Below are 20937 nucleotides of genomic sequence, written 5' to 3' on the forward strand. Positions count from 1 at the left end.
GTTAAAACCTTAAAACCTCCCTTGCCTAAGCCTACACCACTGAGTCAGTGAAAAATCAAGCGAAATAAAGGTAGTTTGATTCTATTTCATGCATTTCTTTCGTGTATGCATTTCTTTCATGCATTTCTTTCACCATTGTCAGAACACGCCTTATTAGGATCACATAGTGGACTTCATAAGATTACAATGTTAGTTCGTTCATCCGTTACTCCACACGATAATTCTTGAACAAAAGCAACTACAATAGATAGCTAAAGCGATTATCTCTGCCGAGTTCGTTAATGCAGTCAATCCGTTAACATCACGGCTAACGGTGGATATATATACAGGATGTTTCAAAACAATACCGACAACGTTTGGGAGGTGATTCCTCACACCAAGATAAGACAAAAAGTATAGACCATCCTGGGTGCACAAATGCTTCCTTTCGGAGTTATAAGTTGCTGGAAACATGAAAAAATGAACTTTAAAGGTCCATAGCTCCAAAACTATAGGACATACCCTAGTCGAGTCAAGACTTCACTTAGGAACTAGTATGTGCGCTATCCAAATATCCAAGTTTGAGAATCCTGCGGTACCTCCGCAACACTTTTACAGAGGTAATTGGTGAGTACTTCAACTTAAATGCCCGTAGCCAAATTCCCTCTATATTGGAAGGAAGCATTTGTGCACCCAGATTGATCCATACTTTTTGCCTTATCTTGGTGTCATGAATCACCTCCCAAACGTCGTCCGTGTTGTTTTGAAACACACACACACACACACACACACACACACACACACACACACACACACACACACACACACACACACACACACATATATATATATATATATATATATATAGTGGCGGATCCAGGATATGATCAAGGGAGGGGCTAAACCATAATTTGCCGTTTTATCCAGTGTAAAGCACGATCGAAGCCCATTTTATCCAGTGTATATCTGAGCGTCAAGGGGGGAGGGCTATAGCCCTATAGCCCTACCCTTGGATCCGCCCTTATATATATATATATATATATATATATATATATATATATATATATATATATATATATATATATATATATATATATCATTTCCTAGCTTCTATGCAATCTGTACAATAGCTAAGAAATGTTGGTTGCCTATACTGTGTAATAAAATTATATGGAGTCGTGTGATCATCTTTTTCTGTCTTTTAGCAGAGTTTATACGCTGTTTTCTGCTGATGAATACGGTGAAGGTAGGATAATGCGATGGTAAATGGTAAATGATAATGCGATGAAAATCTCCAATCAAAAATTAAGAAAAGAAAGAAAACTATCTTTTCAATTAAAAAAAAATGTTTCCCTAAAATTGGATAAGGATAAAGCTATGAAAATCTCCCATTAAAAAAATAAAGATGACAAACGTAAGGAAAAAAAGGTTGCTTACTATTTGCATGATATTCTTTTCGGTTGCCAAATTAAAGAAGTTGGTTTGGGTTTTGTCACGAATCTCCCTATGCGTGAATCTGGAGTCAGAATCTAATTGCTTCTAGTGCAGCTATCTGGCAGCAGCTCCAGAATCTCGCGGATTCTCGCAGAAGGAAATGACGTGATTTAACTCATTAAGAGAGAATTCCATCCACAACTTCCGGCTTCCACGAACGCTGGATTACTGGAGTACGCCACTACTCCCAGCCTACCGACTATTACACCGTAGAAGGAATATTTCTCATACAAACTGGCATTATGTATGACTATTCTGCCGTGTCGCGACAAAACGCTGTAACTTGAGTTACATTGTTTTGTCGCTATAAGCATTTTTGAATTTTCCGCCACCGATATTTATGTTCACCAGGCCCAGCATTGAGCTGAGTCAAATACTTTTGAAAATATACCAACGAGAATTTCGATGTAAGTAGGAAATTAGCCGGTCTGTAGCGACTTTACGGCTCTTTTTCTCAAAACTGCTCCGCCAAAGTTACAGCGTTTTGTCGCAACATGGCAGAGTTATGACAGGAAATTAGTTATGACTAGTCCCTATAATACCCTTTTGACACTATTACAGGGACTAGCAGCTATCATTTTTAGTATTTTTCTCTTGTAGATTTGAGAAACTCACCTTTTGCAGGACGGCCCTAGGCAATTTGCCGCTCCTCCCTTTCTCCAGAAAGAACAAATCTTAAAAGCCACGATTTCAAGGATGATACTCCATCATGGACAACGAAGTGGAAGGGGAAATAGCACTCACACTCAGAAACGTCTAAACACTACAAAGACAATCTTGTTGTGTCTGTTTTTTCTTTAAATAATAATCTATTATGTTAGTGAAAGATAAAGCAAACACATCTTCAGACGAAAGATGTCAATCCTTTTTATAGAATTCAATATCGAGCTTCAATTCAATATATCAGTTTGCCATTCCAGTGCAACAGCTCTTTTATCTTTATTTCTTGATTTTCCTTCTATATCTGTTACACCCCCTCATATATATAGACCTATATATTGTTTCCACTTTCAATGATAAAGAACTTGTGACAAAGACAAGATCAGTTTTAACATCAAAACTGTGATTACTAATTAGGTGTTCGCTAATGTTCAAGAATTGATTTCTTGTATTTGATTACAATCAAGGAATTCATGCTGGGATTTGTTTGACCATTTGCTTTAGCACTGTCGTTGTGACCTTAAACTAATGCGACCTAAATCTGAGTTATGAGTAGTATTCAAATAGATGCGTTTCTTTGCTTTGTGTGTCAGCTTTTTTTTTAGGGAGGGGGAAATCCCCCTTCGGAGTACAGTCATAAAAATTATGTGAACCAATGAAGTAGTCCACTACACTATAATACACTCCAAAAGTACTTGTTGCTTATATGGGGGAGGGGTAAAGTTGGTAAATTTTCTGTGTCTCAGTGTTTTGACATAAATTACATTTATTTTCTGGATGATTCCATATAAGACAAGATATCTTTTCATTGAATTGATCTAGAAGCATAATTCTTGGTGCTGTATTTTTTACGGACTCTGTGACAATTAGGGAGGTCACCAGGGCCGACAACATAAAGGTCTGCAATAGCCCTTCGAAATGTCAATTAGTTTCCTCTAAATTCGGGAGTTTTACTTCTTGAATAGCTTGAACTGTTTGCGCTGGGTAAACCCAACTCTGGAGCCGCCACTGCTATTATCTTAGGAAACAAAGGAAAATGTGTAATTGTTTTTGGAGCGGAACTACGTACTAATAGAACGTCTAACTTGCACATCGCCAGTACAGTGCTCATCTCGGTTTGGTACGGTATTATGATTTCTTTGCAACGCTATTGCCCAACATTGCAACTCCGCTGAAATACAGATAAAGCAATCAAGAAATGCAATTTTTGCTCAGCGCGACATCTATGAGGCAATGCTACAAGTACAAGTGAAGCATGTGTATTATCTGTTAGCGAAAATGCAAATTGTTTCCGATAATAATGATTCAATTTTCTTCAAAATACAAAGAATAATTGATTCATTTTTGAAATCGCTTCCGTATCAAATTTTATGTGTAAATTATACTTGGGTATGTAAAAACGAAGTTAATTACTAATCTATGTAATTCCTGTAAAGAAATATGAAGTTATAAGACCGTACTTATTGGGGTATAAATATCAATAGGCCTATATTGATATTGATAACAGATCGATATTGTTAACAACAGCAGACAAATTATTGATTTTATCATACATTTCTTCTGTATTGTTTTTCGCGAATAATTTTTAGCAGCTCAACGTTTTGGCAGGACTGATACTCGTGACTGCTCTTATGTATCGGCCTTTCCTACCTTGGAATAGGTCTTTTGCTCTCCCCCTTGGAAAAAATCCTGCAGTCGTCACTGCGATTATAGTTTTTTTTTTTAATCTAAATTTTAACATCCTACGTTATGCATCGAGACTAAAAGAGATTTGATGATGAGATAGATAATAACGATGGAATGAAGGTAGTGGGAGGGTATGGGAGACCCCGAGACAACCCACGCATAAGTGTTTGTCCACCATAAAGCTCGATTGGCACGGTCTGGGATCGAACAGGGGATTCCACACACCAGAGGTGAATGCTCTACCATTGAGCCACCGCGCAGGGACATTATAGTGGAAGGTAAGTGAATGAAGTGGTGAATGGCGGCATTAAGGCCCTACAAACGCAATATAAATTCCTTAATTGTCACCAATATTTATTCTGACCTGACAGTATGGCAGAAACTGGATTTTTTTTTTTTTAGTTACGATATAATTGGTCGTATGTTGTTACCCGTGGCGAAGCCAAGGAAGGGCCTGCGGGAGCCAGGCCCCTTGTTCTAATTCTTGGCCTCTCTAGTGGCCCCTCCACACACAATTGAAACTACTACCGAAACATCTCTCGACAACAGAGTTACCAACTGCAGAATACCGTATGTTGCAGTAGTCTGCGTTCCGAGTAAAAATCTCCAAGCTCGCTTTTGTTTGTAGTACACAAGATTTAATCCATCGAAATCTGTAAGGTAAATGCATTGACCTCACCATCTGAACGTTTCTTTTAATCTCTGTCTCTTATCGGGTTATCTTTCTTTCTTGACAAAGAACCAGAAAGAAAGCAAAATCAGTCGGTATTCTCATTCGCTTCGATGTTAAAAGTAATATGAAAATAAGAGAGCTTACTTACAAATAACATGCACTGCAGTAAAACATTACACTTGTGTTGGACGAAACAAATCTTCGTACACCAAGTAGGCCTAATTAATTTCCAGTGATTATGGCAACATAGAACAAATGCGTATTATCCATTAAATAATTTGGTGGATCTATACTACTAACTAGAGCCTGGGGAAATGAGGCTAACAAAAATCAGAGATTCTTTATAAATAAATCGTTCAGAAATATTTTCTTTTAAACAATTTTAACTGTAGCTTAACCCCAAAACTGCTACTACTAGAGAAATTCCGAAGTTTATCACAGAGCCAGTGTTATAATCTTCTGATTACTAACCATCAGGTAAGATACCGAGATGATACAACTTGGTCACGGCAGTAATGCTATTTTGTGTAAAAGTGGTAGTAACTCCCGTGACCATGTTATATCATCCCGTTATCTGATGTTTAGTGATCAGAGATATATCAGGACTGGTCCACAGATATTCCATTCAGTAAGTTCAGTCAGTGAATACCCATTTTTATCACAAATTAATAATTGTTCTTCGTCAAAATATGCATTTCTGAGAAAATTAAACATGTCTGACGGTTACATTGTAGAAATTATGCAGAATAGTAAATCAGTGGTGATATGAATTTTCAACAGGATATACTAATTAATGCCCCTCCTTCAAATCTAATCTCAAAAAACCGGCGGAAGCTCAGGTGGTTCGGAGTCCACATTAATCAGTAGGTCCACGTCTCATATAGCCTCGCTGCTGAACGGGACGTTAAACTCAAGATCAACTCAACTCAACTCTAATCTCAAAACTAACAATATTTATTTAGTATCGACTACAAGATAGTAGCGTTAAGTTATTTAAATTACATTTGAATTTATTTTAAGGCTTTGAAACATCCAAGACTCATAGGATAGAAATTAGGAAAATGAGTCAATAGGGCCATAAAAATTTCCCTAGTGACGCCGAGGAAGAACCTTGGTAATCTCCTCAGTCGAATTATTTATCCACGTGGGATCGATCACCAAGGGTGCCGACTTCTCTGTAAATTTGGGGGGGGGATTCAGATGCAGAAGGCATATATATGAGGATTTTAAGACGAATTGCATTCAAATTATGCCAAATATTGTATATTCGTAAATACAATGCGGGGGGCCACATGAACTTTGGGGAGACCGGGCCCCCTTGCCCCCCAGGATCGGCGCCCTTGTCGATCACCCATCTTCCGAATATTAAGCTGATGTTCTACCGCTGAGCTTTGGCCCTGGTGTGAGTGTTAAGTGTTTGTGTATTTGAATTCACGTCAAATTCTAAAAACTAGTGAAAATAAACAAACGAAAGAAAGAAAAAGGCCACGTATACTTCTTTTGCTGTAAGGAGTCACGATTGAAATGTTTGTTCTAACACTGTTTGATATTAGGGAAACAAAAACACATTTCCTCCTTTTGCTTCAAACAGTGTTCACTTCATCATTTTAATAAAGTAAAGGCACATCCATTACTCAGTTTTAGAGCTCAAGGGTAAAAGTAACCAAAAATAATTGAACTAAGGCCAGATCTAACAAGATGCTGCAACCGGGGCAGTTGCCCCAGGCGCAAGAAAACTAATCCATGTGTTTATTGGTGTAGATGTAGATAAAGGGGATGCTAATCGCACAATTTGCCCTGGGCACCAAATGTCTAGTTTCGTCACTGATTAGGCTACCATATTTTTAGAGCGTGAAATCGGGACATTTTTCTGAAATATTAAGAATACATGAATTGTTGGCAATTTACTTTAAAGTGAAACTTAAGCTTCAAGAACAAGGCTTAAAATTTAAAGTGGACTGGGACGGCAAATTAGTGTCCTGTTAGAGTTCAGCTCGTGCGACGTTTGTCCCTTAAGAACACCTGTCCTTGTCCATCACTTTTTACTTTATTATGACAGTTTATATACCAAACAACTATCTGGAACCAAATCTGGAACTTGTGATATTTATTTACTTCCATCATTCTATCCGGCAAATTAGTGTGATCTGTACGAGAAGGAATGTTTTCGGGCGGGTAAAATTTGAGATGATTGCTGCCACGCTATAACTTTGAGCTTCGCCTTATCTCAAATAGATGCAGCCATGTCGGAAGGTTTGCTTCTTGTAGGTTCACTAGTTCAAACGCTGTCGAAGATGAGGTCTGGAGAATATGACTTTCAACGAACAACATTCGAACAAATTAATCAAGAATGCTTGCAGATATGCAAAGAAACTGATCTTGAAATTCCAGAGCCGGAAACGGATAGACTATATGGGTTCCTCGTGGAAACGAACTAGACATTCACCATCAAAATATCACAAATTTATTTCGGAGGAATCTTTTCCTTCACTGGAGGCAGAAAACGAATTTTCTAAAGATTATATACTAAGAGACATTTTTCAGCCTACTATTGATAAGGCAATCATTGAGGCGGAGAAACGCTTTGGATCATGTAACAAAATCATTAGATCAATCACAACTCGACATCCAAAAAGTGAAAACTTTCTAAATTACAACATTGTGGAGCCTATGGCCCAGTATTATGGAAGTGATCTGGAAATATTCAAAATGTGAACTTAAAATCCTCCCAAACACAATTAAGTTGTATGAAGACGAGAAAAATTAAAGTTGATTCCTTGATGAATTTCGTTGACCTTTGCGTCTACAAAAACGCATTCCTAGAAACCTACAAGTAGATATCAAATATGTGGCTATATTAGTTTCTAGTGCTACATGTGAAAGGCCATTCTCATGTTTGAAAAGATTAAAGACATATACGCAATTCAATGACTGATGATAGGTTGAAAAACTTAGGATTACTTTATATTGAAGAAATTTGCTAAATCGTTTGATCTTGAAGAAGTTCTTAATAAGTTTGCCCACAACAATAGAAAGACCCTCTTTTAAGTAGAGGCATGAACCTATAACTTATTTTTTATTTATTTATTTATTTATTTATTTATTTTTTACCTGTAAAAGTGTATTTTTCTGCTTCCACTTAAATCAGCCAGCCACACACATTTTAAACGCAGTGATTAAATAACTACTTACTTATATTATAAATCAATTTATTGTATTGATATATCCTAGTTGTTTGAGGCAGTAAATTCTTACATTTTCTCTGTAACGAGTAAAATCATGAACAACAAAGATGAAAACATTCACCTTGAACACAGACACAAACACACATTGCAGTTGCATGCGGACACAACGGAAACGCGGTGTTATAAATCCTATGTTCAAAACGTTCCAAATATTGATTGTTTTCCTTTGTGCCCCTAGTTAGCTTCCTTGTTTGCCTAGTAATTCGACGCTGTTTGACGCCACCTTTTCCTAGAGAGTGTATATAAATCAGGTCAGGATCAGTAGACGTACGATACAGACATACAGACATCCGTTTTTCGGCACGTATGGGGCCTCGATACGAGTAAAATCAGTTAAAATTTTGTATTGATTATTGTAATAATAATAATAATAATAATAATAATAATAATAATAATAATAATAATAATAATAATAATAATAATAATAATAATAATAGGGTCTAATACTTTCTATCCGGTCAACGGTCAATAGTAGGAGGGGGTAGGAAGCAAAACCCAACTATTTTCTTTTCCCTATATATGAAAGAATATGTTCCAGTAAACATTTCGTACGTATAGTACTGTACCTGTACAATGGCTTGCACACAAAAGTGCTGTCAGCCCCTGGGCTATAAGTAATATACTTGATTTGTCTAATTTCTAAACTTACCATTTAAATCAAAACTCAAACTCTTGTAAGACTAGATTTTGTCAGTTTTTCTATCTAACCCTCACCCAGCTTGAATGGTTACCCCAAGCTTCCTGCGCACAAGGAAAGGCACTTATCTCATGTGCCTTTATGCTGATAATGTTCATTCGTTCTATCGTGTGGCTCATATAACGTCGGTGAAAAACAACATACATAAAATTAAAAACACTTTTTTTTAAATTTCTAAGTGTAAAAGTTATTCCATTCTTGATCTTGCACACGCACCCAACTACCCACATTCACAGGCATACATAATAATAATAATAATAATAATAATAATAATAATAATAATAATAATAATAATAATAATAATAATAATAATAATAATAATAATAATAATAATAATACGTATACACAAGATGACATGAAAGGATTGATAGAGTAGAACTGACCTTGCGAGGAGCTTCATGAACATACGAACTTTACTGTTTTCCGGTTGGGAGTTGCGGCGTGCTCCTGTAATCCAGCTCTCATGGAGACCAGAAATTGGAGATAGCTATATCAACTCTGCTTTCGTACATAGGTGTTTGGCTATCAACGGACCCGCGAGGTACCGGAGAAGCAGCCGGTTTGACCTTTGTGAAATTCTGCCTAAACAATGTTATTCTGACTCCTTGTTCGTGATAGTTGACATCTGTCGTTCGTAATAGCTATAGACCAATTTCTTACTAATTTATTTCATATATATTTTATTGCTACAATTTTATGTTTACTTACGCCACTTTTATGGACACATTTATTTATTTATTTTCGATTGTCACTACCCTCGTTTTCCAGGCCCCCAGCAAAAGCTTCCTAAATGAGTCATTGTCACATGCTTTTATCTTGTAAGAATAATAACTTAAAACTATAAACAGTATGTTTTTCTTTCTATTTTTAGAAAAGAGTAACATAATCACGAAAAATGGGTCACATCACCACCACCACAGTTGGTTTCAGATTTTCTGCAGGGGGAATTTCAACGCACAGGGAGTGAAAGAAATACTGAAAAAATACTGGTAAAACACTTTGAACATCATCGGATATATACCCCCGGAGGGGACTTAGTAGCTGGAAAGGGGAATTTCCTCCAGGCCATTCCCTGCAATTATCACTGATCACCACCACCTCTTTTAAGAAAACTATGTAAAAGTGATTTTTCGGCGCGCCTGTAATACAGGGTGTATCAAAAAGAACTCTCCAACTTTGAAAACTCATATTGATTTCTTCATTTAGCTTACATATATGGTTTTGGTGTCATTTTGTAGCAAAATACATAGTTTTTTTTTTTTAAATACTTATTCCTAAAGAGGTTGAATCAATAATCTTTTCAATGAAATCTTCATCTTCATCCAACCGATGTAGCATTTCGACAGAAAATTTTTTATGAACAATTCTATCAGTGCACCATTTGCAATTTGTATTGTTTGAGATGCAACCGTTTTCTCAACACCCGCCAAACTGTCATGTGTGGGACGCCCAGCTGCCGAGAAGTACGCCGGGTTGATTTTGTAGGACTGTTCACAAAGGTTTGTATCATTTTCTCTAAGGATGCGCACGAGACAAGATTTATGGCTGTCTCGTCTCGAAAATGTGCTATAAAAGTGATGTCTCGACTCGAAGAATGTATATTTCTCTATTGGAAGAGCCGTGTCTCGACTCGAATTTTGTCAGGAAAATCCTGTCTCGACTCGTCTCGTGCGCATCCCTAACTTTCTCTACAAAATCTTCAGACGTACGTGGACGACCTGAAAATTTGTTGTGTCTTACAGTTTCAATAAAAGTTTCAATAAAACACTTATGCCACTGATGAATAAATAATAGGCCTACTGGGAGGATGTTTACCATACTTTGTACGAAAATTACGTTGCACAGTTGTCGCAGACTTGGATTCTTCAAACCAAAACACGCAGCTAGCACTCTCGGGACCAGTAAAAGGCAGCCATCTTTGCTACAACTGCCGCTAGCGTTTACGGTGGCTTGTTTCTGAACTAGTATACTACGTGAGTCAAAACTCGATGTATTTTGCTACTAAATGACACCAAAACCATGACTGTAAGATAAATAAATAAATCAATATGAGTTTTCAAAGTTGTAAAGTTTTTTTGATACACCCTGTATATACATAGCAATACCGTTATTTCAGATGTTGCTTGGGGAGAGCAAAACATTCCACCGTCATAAGTAGCTTCATGTTTTTCATTAGTATATTTTATTTTAGATAGATAGATAGATAGATAGATAGATAGATAGATAGATAGATAGATAGATAGATAGATAGATAGATAGATAGATAGATAGATAGATAGATAGATAGATAGATAGATAGATAGATAGATAGATATAATGAATTGAGACCTGTATTAGATTATAAACTGAATCCACATTTCCTACTTGGGGCTATTATGAGACAGTGGTAGGGCTATTACAAGTTATGCTTGTTACTCAGGCCCAGGTGGTCATACGAATGTTTAATAATTATTGTAAGACAATCGCGGGCATTCTCGGTCAGAAAAACTAAGTTTGGTAACTCAGTGGTGCTAAGTTTTTTTTTTTCTTTTTTTAACAGCGTTTATTTAAAATCAGTTCTACGATAGTCCAGAAAATGATGACAACCTTAACTGAATGCAGTTTTTATATTTTTTTCTTAAATGAGCTTTTACTTCAGTCCTTTGTTTCTGTCATGTTTCTCATTGATCTTATGTAATAATAAGAACAAGAATGAATACAGAAATATAAGAGTAATGCAGTGGCGTATTTAGGGGGGTTCCAGGCTTAAGCCCCCCCGAAATTTTACTTACTATAGTAAAGTATATGAAATATCTTGCAGAATTTTCACATTTTCAGGCAAAGCTCCCTCCCGAAAGTTAGCAAAGCCCTCCCCGAAACAAAATCGTAAATACGCCACTGGAGTAATGCATTTCAATGGTCATAACAGCTGTTTCTCGATAGCCCCGGCAACTGTCTCATAATAGCCTCATGTCTTTGACAGTTCATTACCCATCACAGGCAGCTTGACATGTGGAAATTTTTGGTGATTCTCCTACTCCTTAAGCTCTACTATCTGCTAATGTTTCGAAGTTTAAATTACCATGTATAGTTTAAGAGTTATAATAAAAATTCCCTGACAAAAAAAGTTTTTTTTTTTTTTGCCACAATGGAGGTTTTTGGGAGGGATATTTTTTTAAAAAACCATTAGTCAGTGTTCAAGAATGTTTTTCACGCGGGTATAATAGATCATTCAACGGGATAACATTTAGCAATCTTTAGAAGTCTCTAGCAGAGATGGAGTGGGTCGTGGGTCAATAGGACGTGACCCACTGGGACCCACATCTACCATGACCCACTCTGACCCACCGACCCACTCTGCTCACTGCATTGTAGATAGCATCTTCTGAATATTGGTGAATTAGTCTACGTTTTACTTTGAAGGCCTCTTCGTTTTTCATTTATTTCTATTTACTTATCTGAGGTGAGTATATCTAAGTGAAAAAAGAACTTCAGGCACTTTTGGATATTGATATCTGTGATTGTAATAATAACAATAGCACTTACTACTTAGTTTTCGAGACAGTCGAATTTTACCTTTTTTTGTCCCTTGTACGTTGGCCTACATTTAATTGATTTGAGACTCTCAAATTTCATCCTATTTTCCACTGAAACGTATCTGTGGTTCAACAAGGAAATAACTATATATGATAATTAAATTAAAATTCATCGTGATAAGGTCTATAACAAACATTTTACCATTGTATATCACAAAGGTCAGATCAACCGGTATTGTATCAGAGCGGTGATTAGCGATTAACCGTAGAAATTCAAACTGCGATTAGTGATAATTTCACAGCCTTGTTTCATTACAAGGGTAAAGTCTTTAGTCAGTAGGGAAGAGGGCGTGGATCATGGGTCAGAGTTGATGACGATGGGCTTTGGTGGGTCGGAGTGGGTCAGAGTGGTTCATTGTGGGTGGTGGGTTACAGTGGATCAAGTTTTCATTGACCCACGCCATATGTGGTCTCTAGTATACATCGTTTTAATTCTGTGCGACTGTCTCATAATGGCCCTTCTTTAGGGAATCTCACTCACAATAGCCCCAATTGACCCGTTTTGCATTAATGTATGAAGATATAATATGTATCTATGAATGAAGTAATGTAAGCAACCACTATTTCCACACTTCAAATTCTGTTCTTATCCCAGTTTGATCTGAATGATTAAAGATGTACAGTTCAACATAAGGTCTGAACTACAAATGGTCTAGCGAAATTATCAAACTAGTGTTATTTGCCCGTTGTTAGTGAAGAGCTAAGAGTAATAAAATAATCAGTTTAAATAAAATAAAATGAAATTTCTAGTTGTAGTCTCAAGATTAAAGTAGACAAATGATTAATTAAAGTGAATAATTATGAAACATATGGTGGAATGAGCATGTGGGAGAATAAGCTGATAACCTAGAAAAATCGGACACTATATTGTCAACCACAAACAATCATTTCAACGTCCTACAGTTACATCTTGTAGCAGGCTAAAGGAAACGGGCGACTGATAATATGTAAATGGATTGCTGGAATGAGAAACCAAGAAAACTCACAGACAGGATGTTGAGCACCACAAACTAAGTACGTAGCCAGGAAACGTAGCGGATCTTCATTTTGCCATTGAGCCATGCTTCCAAGGATTAAGAAGAAGAGATTGTTAAATTTTATAGTTTACTGTAACGGGGTGTTTCCTTGAAAAAAAAAAAATGTTGTGGACCCCTGGTAGTGACTATTCATTCTCCGTGAACCCCACAAAATCAAACATTTTTTTAAAGTACATTTTATACACCATAAAAATTAAATTTTAAATTACATTTTTTACAACACCAAACACGTCGCTGCGCCTCGAAGAAGCTCTATGTGACATTTTTGTCGAAAATGAGTTATGTCCTGCAAATAAACCACAAAGCTGTCAAGCAGCTTACCTTATAATGTCGTAAGTTAATGTCCAATTGTTTCGCCACAATAATGAAAAGTTATACATTGAAATTAAATGCTTCTGATTGTCATCATGTACGCATTGATTAATGTATACAAATCCTCTATGTGCTTATAAAGGCGCAAAAGGTGCTACGTAAACACACAAAAATAGTAATATAATACTGTTGAAGCAAGCTATGTCCAGTACATAGCAACAATGTCCAGTGCATAATATACGGAGAACCAATTTTATTATATTTTTCAAGTGTTTCCGTGTATTTGGCAAAATTTTAAGAGTGGATTTTTTTTTTGTTTCTCCTGAAAAGTTGTGGTTTTAAGTAGTGGTGGGCACAAAAACCAGTTTTTCGGTTTTTAGAAAAACCGAAACCAGCTTTTGAAAATTTTCAAAAAACCGGTTTCGGCTTTTTACTGAAACCGGTTTCGGTTTTCTCCGAAACCGATTATCGGTTTTCTCCAAGATCGGTTTGGTTTTTCACCTGATCCGGTTTCGGTTTTCTTCAAAACCGATTCCGTTTTTTTTCCAAAATTTGTTCTATTTCTGACCGGAATGGTGTTTCGTTGTTCTCCGAAAACCGAATCCATTTCCACAGAAATAGTTTTATGTGTTTTCGAAAAGTTTTCACCGGAGAAAACCGAAACCGGTTTCGGTGAAAAACCGAACCGGTTTTGGAGAAAACCGAAATGTCGGTTTTTCGGGTTTTGGTTTTATAGAAACCGGTTTTCGGTTTTTATAAAAAACCGGTTTTGCCCATCCCTGGTTTTAACACATAGCGGTTCTTCGAGGAGCAGCGACGATATGTCAATAACTATGCAATATTGTTATAGATGGAGATATTCGAAGAGATACGATCATATAGTTAGGCATAATATTATGAATTCAACATCACCTAATGTGATGGATAATGCATCTTTCAGCCTAGCTTGCTAATTTTGTTTTTTCTTATTTTATCCTTGGTTATTCTATTCTCAATTGGTTGAAACCTAGGAAATGTATATTGCAAATATCCCAAGTGTGAGCAATCGGTAAGATAAATTTTAATGAAAATAATATATCCGCGGACCCCCAGAAATCAAAGCACAGATTGGGAAACACTGCTGCACAATATATTCGTATACTATAAAGTTAAAAACAGGGAAGCTTTAATCCAGAGGCGGCTCGTGAGAATGGTCACTAAGGTAACGGTTGAAATGTTATCGCTTCAAACTAATGGAGGATAATAACATCAAGTAGCTTTCTTCCCCTAATTTGAAGCGACAAAATATTATACTTCATCGATGTGACCTTTCTCAGAAGCTGCACATGCTTGGAGGTAGCCTATACGTATTATATGAGAGACTACAATCCATCCAGGATTGTACCGCCATTTATAAGATATTCATATATACAGTAGTCTATTTAAATACACGCTACAACGTATACACACATTTACATATACACTCTATAATGAACATTTAAAAATGTTTTTAAAACTATAATTAGTACATTTTTTGTTTAACTATTTTCAACATAGTTTACTTAAACTTTTTAAAATAATTTCCAACAATTTACTAATTTTTGAACTAGTTTAAAATAATCTAAACTTGTTTAAATATTTTAAACAACTCGTAAAACATTTTAGTGTGTGGGTTAAAGTAGTGATCTCGTCTTATGAAGTTTCTCTGCGTTTCATTGCAACGATACGGTTAACATTTTTTTTTTTTTTTTTGGTGGGCAAGACTGTTTGTGTTGTGAAGGGGCGTTGAAGTAAAATCAATCAATAACTTCCTCACTAGACTTTCATGATATACTTTTGAGCAAAATATAAAAAGGCAAAGTACTAAAGGCATTTATGCATTTTTAAGACAGTGAAAATATGTTGGTAATACTCACACAACACACAATATGTCACGCCTTTAGTACTTTGCCTAACTAGCCTATTTATTAATCTCCCAAGGAAGTCAAAAGAGAATCTCTAAAATTTTATCTGAAGTCTCAAAGTCACAATCTCTGGGAATTACTGTACGCTAATGTTTTCTAATCTGTGGTCCATGGAATCCTGTGGGATTGTGAAAGATTGTAAGAGGTTCCAATCGTGTTGCTCATATACCTACCTGGGATAATTGTAAAGTACATTTCCTAGGTTTTAACTAAGAAGAATATAATACCAAAAGATGAAAGAAGAAAAATAAAAAATACCAACCTAGCTGAAAGATGCATCAGCCATTACATTAGGTAAATGAAGTATAATGTAACGCCTAACTCTCTGATCGTATTTTTTTCGAATATCTCCTTCATTTATAGCAGTATTACATTGTCATAAATGACACATTTAGATTGTAAAAATGTAATTTACCATTTCATTTTTAAGATATGTAAAAAAAAAATCCTTTTTGATTTGATGAAGGGTCGCGGAAAATGAATTTTCGTTATTAGAGCTTCGCAACATCAAGATTGGGAAACGCTATTCTATCCTATATTTACCATTTTTTTTTTTTTTTTTTTTTTTAGGTGAGACAATTGACTGTATTAGGATGTTAATAATTTGCTACTGATCGAGCTTTCAGAATATAGTTTATTATAAATATTAAGTCATTGCTTTTGCAGTTCTTGTCTCAACTATTTGACCAAGGGTCGTATCTCAAAATCTCACTTTTTCAGGCATAACGAAAGAAATAATAATTACGTGGAAAGGAAAACAGTTGAATATGTAATAACTCGTCACCTATTCCAAATAATAATTATGTAGAACTAGCAGCGTTCACCCCGCTTCGCTGCGGTCACCCCGGAACGCAATAAACGTTGTTACTTAGATAATTTTTACTTTTTCGCTTTCAAGTGATATGATAAAAACCATAGAAGATTGCAGTAAATGTTAACATTATATCGCCTGTCATTTATGTTAACCCGCCCCGCTTCGCTGCGGTCACCCCGGAAAGCAATAAACTTTGTTACTTAGATAATTTTTACTTTTTCGCTTTCAAGTGATATGATAAAAACCATAGTAGATTGCAGTAAATGTTAACATTATATCGCCTGTCATTTATGTTAACCCGCCGAGTGACACGGTCATGCGGGTTGCATATAAATACGTTTATTTTTATACCTATGATGAACTAACAAAGGATTTGTACGTTATGGACACTTGAATGGTCAATTATCTCAAGACACTGGTAATTAAAAATTAAAGTGATATGATAAAAACCATCTAGGGTCCAAATCCTAATAACCCCCCAAAAATGAAAGAAATTGGTTCAGCCGTATTAGCGTGATGAGCTAACAAAGGATTTGTGCGTTCTCTTTTATATAATAGATTATTGATCAATTATTGCATATTTAACTTTTTTCTCCTCTTTGGGATTATATTTCTTTTTGAAAAAGTGAGATTTTGAGATACGACCCTTCGTCAAACAGTTGACGAATTAGAACGTTTCTGCTCCCGTCTTGCAATAGTTTATAGCAGTGATTCCCAACCTTCCTCGACTGACGATACAATTTACTAAGTCACGATTAGCAACACGCTTAGGTTAGGTATTGTATTATTAATTAACATATATCGAACTTTTTCTTTTAACAAATCGAAAAATAAAATTGGTCCAGATTGAAAAGGGCAATATTTCCTATAAAAGACTAAGTTTTCAAACAAAATGGGCGGTTATCGAAAACACGGAACAAGTCAGTAAGAGGCATTCGACAGAGTCTAAGAAATTTGGTGAAGAGGTGAGGAAGCTTTGAAAATGATTTATCAGAGCATTAACTTCAAGTGTCAGTGAAAGAGGCCACTCTATTGTTTACAAACAGCATAACCAATAATATAAATATGAAACTTTAAAGCAATAACTTATTTATTGGCAATTCTCACCGACCGAGGAAAAATTTTTCATTAAGTAATAGGATAATTTCATTGTCATTTTAGGAACCCTAATTCGATCCCAGCTTGAGCCAAATAGGCTTTGTGGTGTACAAAGACCGTGTGTGTGTGTTTTCTCGGGGTTCTCTCGTTTCCTATCACTTTACTCATTCCACCATTTCATACATTCTCATGATCACTGTCTCTTTGGCCTATATGGTATCATAGTGGGACGCTAAACTGACAGATTTCATTGTTTTCATTGTCATTAGCTTATATTAGTGTTAAATATGTTGTATAGTATACGCTTGGCAGTTTAGTTTAAAATTACATATTGTGACGAATCAGATGGAATATATAGGCTTAATGTTTATTTGAATGGTATAAAATATTCGTATTGTGTATAATGACAGTCGCTGATGAATGGAATGTAACACCACTGCCGTCTTCTCGTTGACTGCTCCTCAACTTTTTCAGCTTGGATGCCACCGAAAGAAATATAAAAACATCACGGTGCTCAGTATAAAGAGTTGAGTTGAAAAATGAAATTAAATGGAATCTTTGAGTTTTACGTCCCACGGTTATGCCGGGTAGGCTAAAGGAGACGGCGATGATGAGAGATGAGTGAAATGAATAAAGTGGGAGGAAACGGGAGAACCCCGAGAAAACCCACGAGCACGGTGTTTGTCCACCACAAAGTTCACTTGGCGGGGGCTGGGATCGAACCCGAGACCCCAAGAGTTGAGTTGAGTTTAACGTCCCGTTTAGCAGCGAGGCTATATGAGACGTGGACCTACTGATTAAAGTGGAATCCGAACCACATGATCTCCCGCCGGGAATCGAACCCGGGTCTCCCACGCCAAAGGCGCGTACGCTAACCGCTTAGCCATGGAGGAGCTCGCTCAGTATAAAGAATACTATTGTTCAACCTAAAAAATAAAATAAAATTTATACTAAGGGAATAGGATGGCTGATAAGGTCACTAGATGAGTGTAATACATGAGGGTGAACATCCTTTTTTCGGTACCATGAAACATGTAAATTCAGTAAAGTTTCAACTTCGATCACCGTCTTTCCTATCGTCGCTTGAAGGTAAAAAGAAGTTGGTCTGGTTTTTCTGAGTAAATACCTCTCGATGATGGCCCCCGGAGTCAGACTAATAATATGGTACATTTCGAAACCTAACCGGCAGCACCTCCGGCACCTCGCGGGTTCTGGCATAGGAGCAAATTCTCATATCTTTTAGTAAGTAGACTAACCATTCACAACTTCCGGCTTCCAAGAACGCTGGATTACAGGAGTACGCCACTACTCCCAGCCTCTCACCCTTATGTTTGTAATCAGCAATATAGTGAAGTGGCTCTTAAAGGCACTAAAAAATTTTTTAATTGAGTTGAGTTGATTTTGAGTTTAAAGTCCCGTGCAGCAGCGAGGCTATATGAGACGTGGACCTACTGATTAACGTGGAATCCGAACCACATGAGCTCCCGCCGGGAATCGAACAAAAAATTTTAAAAAAATGTTTTTTGTATCTACGCAAAGGAAAAATGACAAACTGTCTATCATCGTACATATATAACTAATCTTATTGTCTATATCAGCGTTTCCCAACCTTTTTCTACTTGCGGCACAGTTCAGGTGTAACTTGAATTCTCCCGGCACAACCATATAGATATTATTATTATTATTATTATTATTATTATTATTATTATTATTATTATTATTATTATTATTATTATTATTATTATAAAATACCGGATAATATTTTTCTATGATCACTGATTTCCTTCTCATAAAGAAGAAAGCTTGATCACTGGTTTCTCCCAATGGTAAATCATTATGCTTATTTTGCGTTCTAATTTAAAAACAGAAGACAATTGCAATGAATTATAGGTCTCACATTTTTAGGAAATACAATTTCTTTTTCGAAAGCTATATCCAACCTTTCACTAATAAGGAAGATCACTAAATAACGAACGAATAAACAAATCACTTGTTCTTTCAAAACACAAATGTATGTAATTTGTATGCACGTTTGTTTTGTCGAAATGATTGAATGATATTTTAAAATTTCAAGTTACGAAATAGTCTGCAACAATGGTCAACAATAAAGAACAATAAAGAAGCAACAATGGTCATAAGAATGATACCAAATACTTTTTTTCAACATTAAAAATGTACAGAAAAGTAACAGTATGAAACTTAAAATTGTAGATTTATAGTAGAGGTTCATAGTAATGTGAAATACAAATATACATTTTCCCTGTGTTGGAATTTGAATGCTATGGAATTAGTAATTTTGCTTCGATTTCTTCGCGGCACACCAGCTGCCCGTTTACGGCACACCAGTGTGCCACGGCACACCGGTTGGGAAACGCTGGTCTATATAGTGTATGGTTCTAAATTGGTTAGTATGTAAAAGGTGCTACCTACAGTTTGCGAAATTTAATCATATTCTTTATAAGTTTACGGCTGTATTGTTTAAGTTGGCAATTACTACAGCCAATGATGATTTTAGAAGATTTCTTCCCGGAAGGGGGCATTTAAAAGTACAGGTGGTGAAAAGTACTGCAAAAGCGCTGGTAAACAGTATTGAGCATAATTGAAGATATGGATCCGGAAGGATTCGTAGTTCCCAGGTCGGTGAAAGCTAGCGACATAAATACGCTAGTTGTTGTCCGGGGCAAGAACTCGCCTTAGCGCCCCTTGACCAACCAAACCAAAACGCTCCCCCCAAATATTTGCCCAATTTTGCTCCCTCCCAATCTGGTGCCCGGGGCAGAAGCCCCGTTTTCCCCCCTAGTTACTTCAGTGATGAAAGAAACCAACCAAATAAGTGCAGTTTTGTGCCATGGATATCCACAAGGGGGACCGTGGCGTCTCCCTCGAATGCAAGTGAATTAACAATTACTGTATAAATTAGAGTTTCTGAGCAAGAGTAGTCCTTATTACAAAAGCAAGCTGCCTGTCAACCACGCTAATTCTTAATAGTACATAGTCAGGCTAATAGATGTCAGTAGCTACGCTTGCTTCTACCTCAGGTCAAGAGATATCACGTGCGTGAAGGCACAATTCAATATGCAAACGAGTCAAAGACGGGAAACAAACTTGTATTGTCTAAATTTCATTTTTCAATATTTTAATGCACGGTGAGTGTGTGCAGAATATACTCTGAATGTGTGCACCTTACCTGCCCGTCCATGCTGAGCCACTTGATTTCGTCACTAACCTCAACACTGGATGGCAGCGCCTTTACCTTCAGAACTTTCGTACCTTCTACCTCAGACGGTCTTCAACAGTGTTGCCAATTTGGGGGCAAAGTCGCTAAATCTAGGGGATTCGCCTTCCAGGATGACAAAAAATATTTTTTTCGATTAGCGACTTTTTTTGGTGATTTTGGGATGACGATCTGGCGACTTACTTACAAATCTAGCGACTTTTGTGCTGCGAACAACTTGTCCTAAAATAAGTACTATTAGCTCGAATCAGTTTAGATATATGTTTATTTTCCTTTTGCTTATTTGAATTAGTGGCAGGTGTTGACGAGCTGGGAAAGTACATAATACTTATCTCTATATTCCTGCTTTTATTACTGTTATCTCTTACCTTCTAACGGGGACCAACTCCAGCTTTTAATGTCCTTTAGTTTACAGAGCACAAATAATGCATTACCGGTACCGATAGCAAACAGATTATGTGAAGAAGCGTGAGTAGAAATGAAGTATGT

At 36.4% G+C, this 20937-nt stretch overlaps 1 protein-coding gene across 1 annotated transcript in view; it reads right to left on the reverse strand.

Annotated features, from left to right (window-relative positions):
- LOC145680983 (piwi-like protein Siwi) overlaps positions 1-20518 on the reverse strand; it is a 124620-nt gene extending 104102 nt beyond the window's left edge. The window contains exon 1 of the mRNA XM_081752233.1: positions 20401-20518. The gene's annotated coding sequence lies outside the window, so the exon portion shown is untranslated. The remainder of the gene's footprint in view (positions 1-20400) is intronic.
- Between the last annotated feature and the right edge of the window lie 419 nt (positions 20519-20937).

The sequence above is a fragment of the Thermobia domestica genome, chromosome 3 (genome assembly GCF_964235325.1).
Source record: "Thermobia domestica chromosome 3, izTheDome1.hap1.1, whole genome shotgun sequence".
NCBI classification, from domain to species: domain Eukaryota; kingdom Metazoa; phylum Arthropoda; class Insecta; order Zygentoma; family Lepismatidae; genus Thermobia; species Thermobia domestica.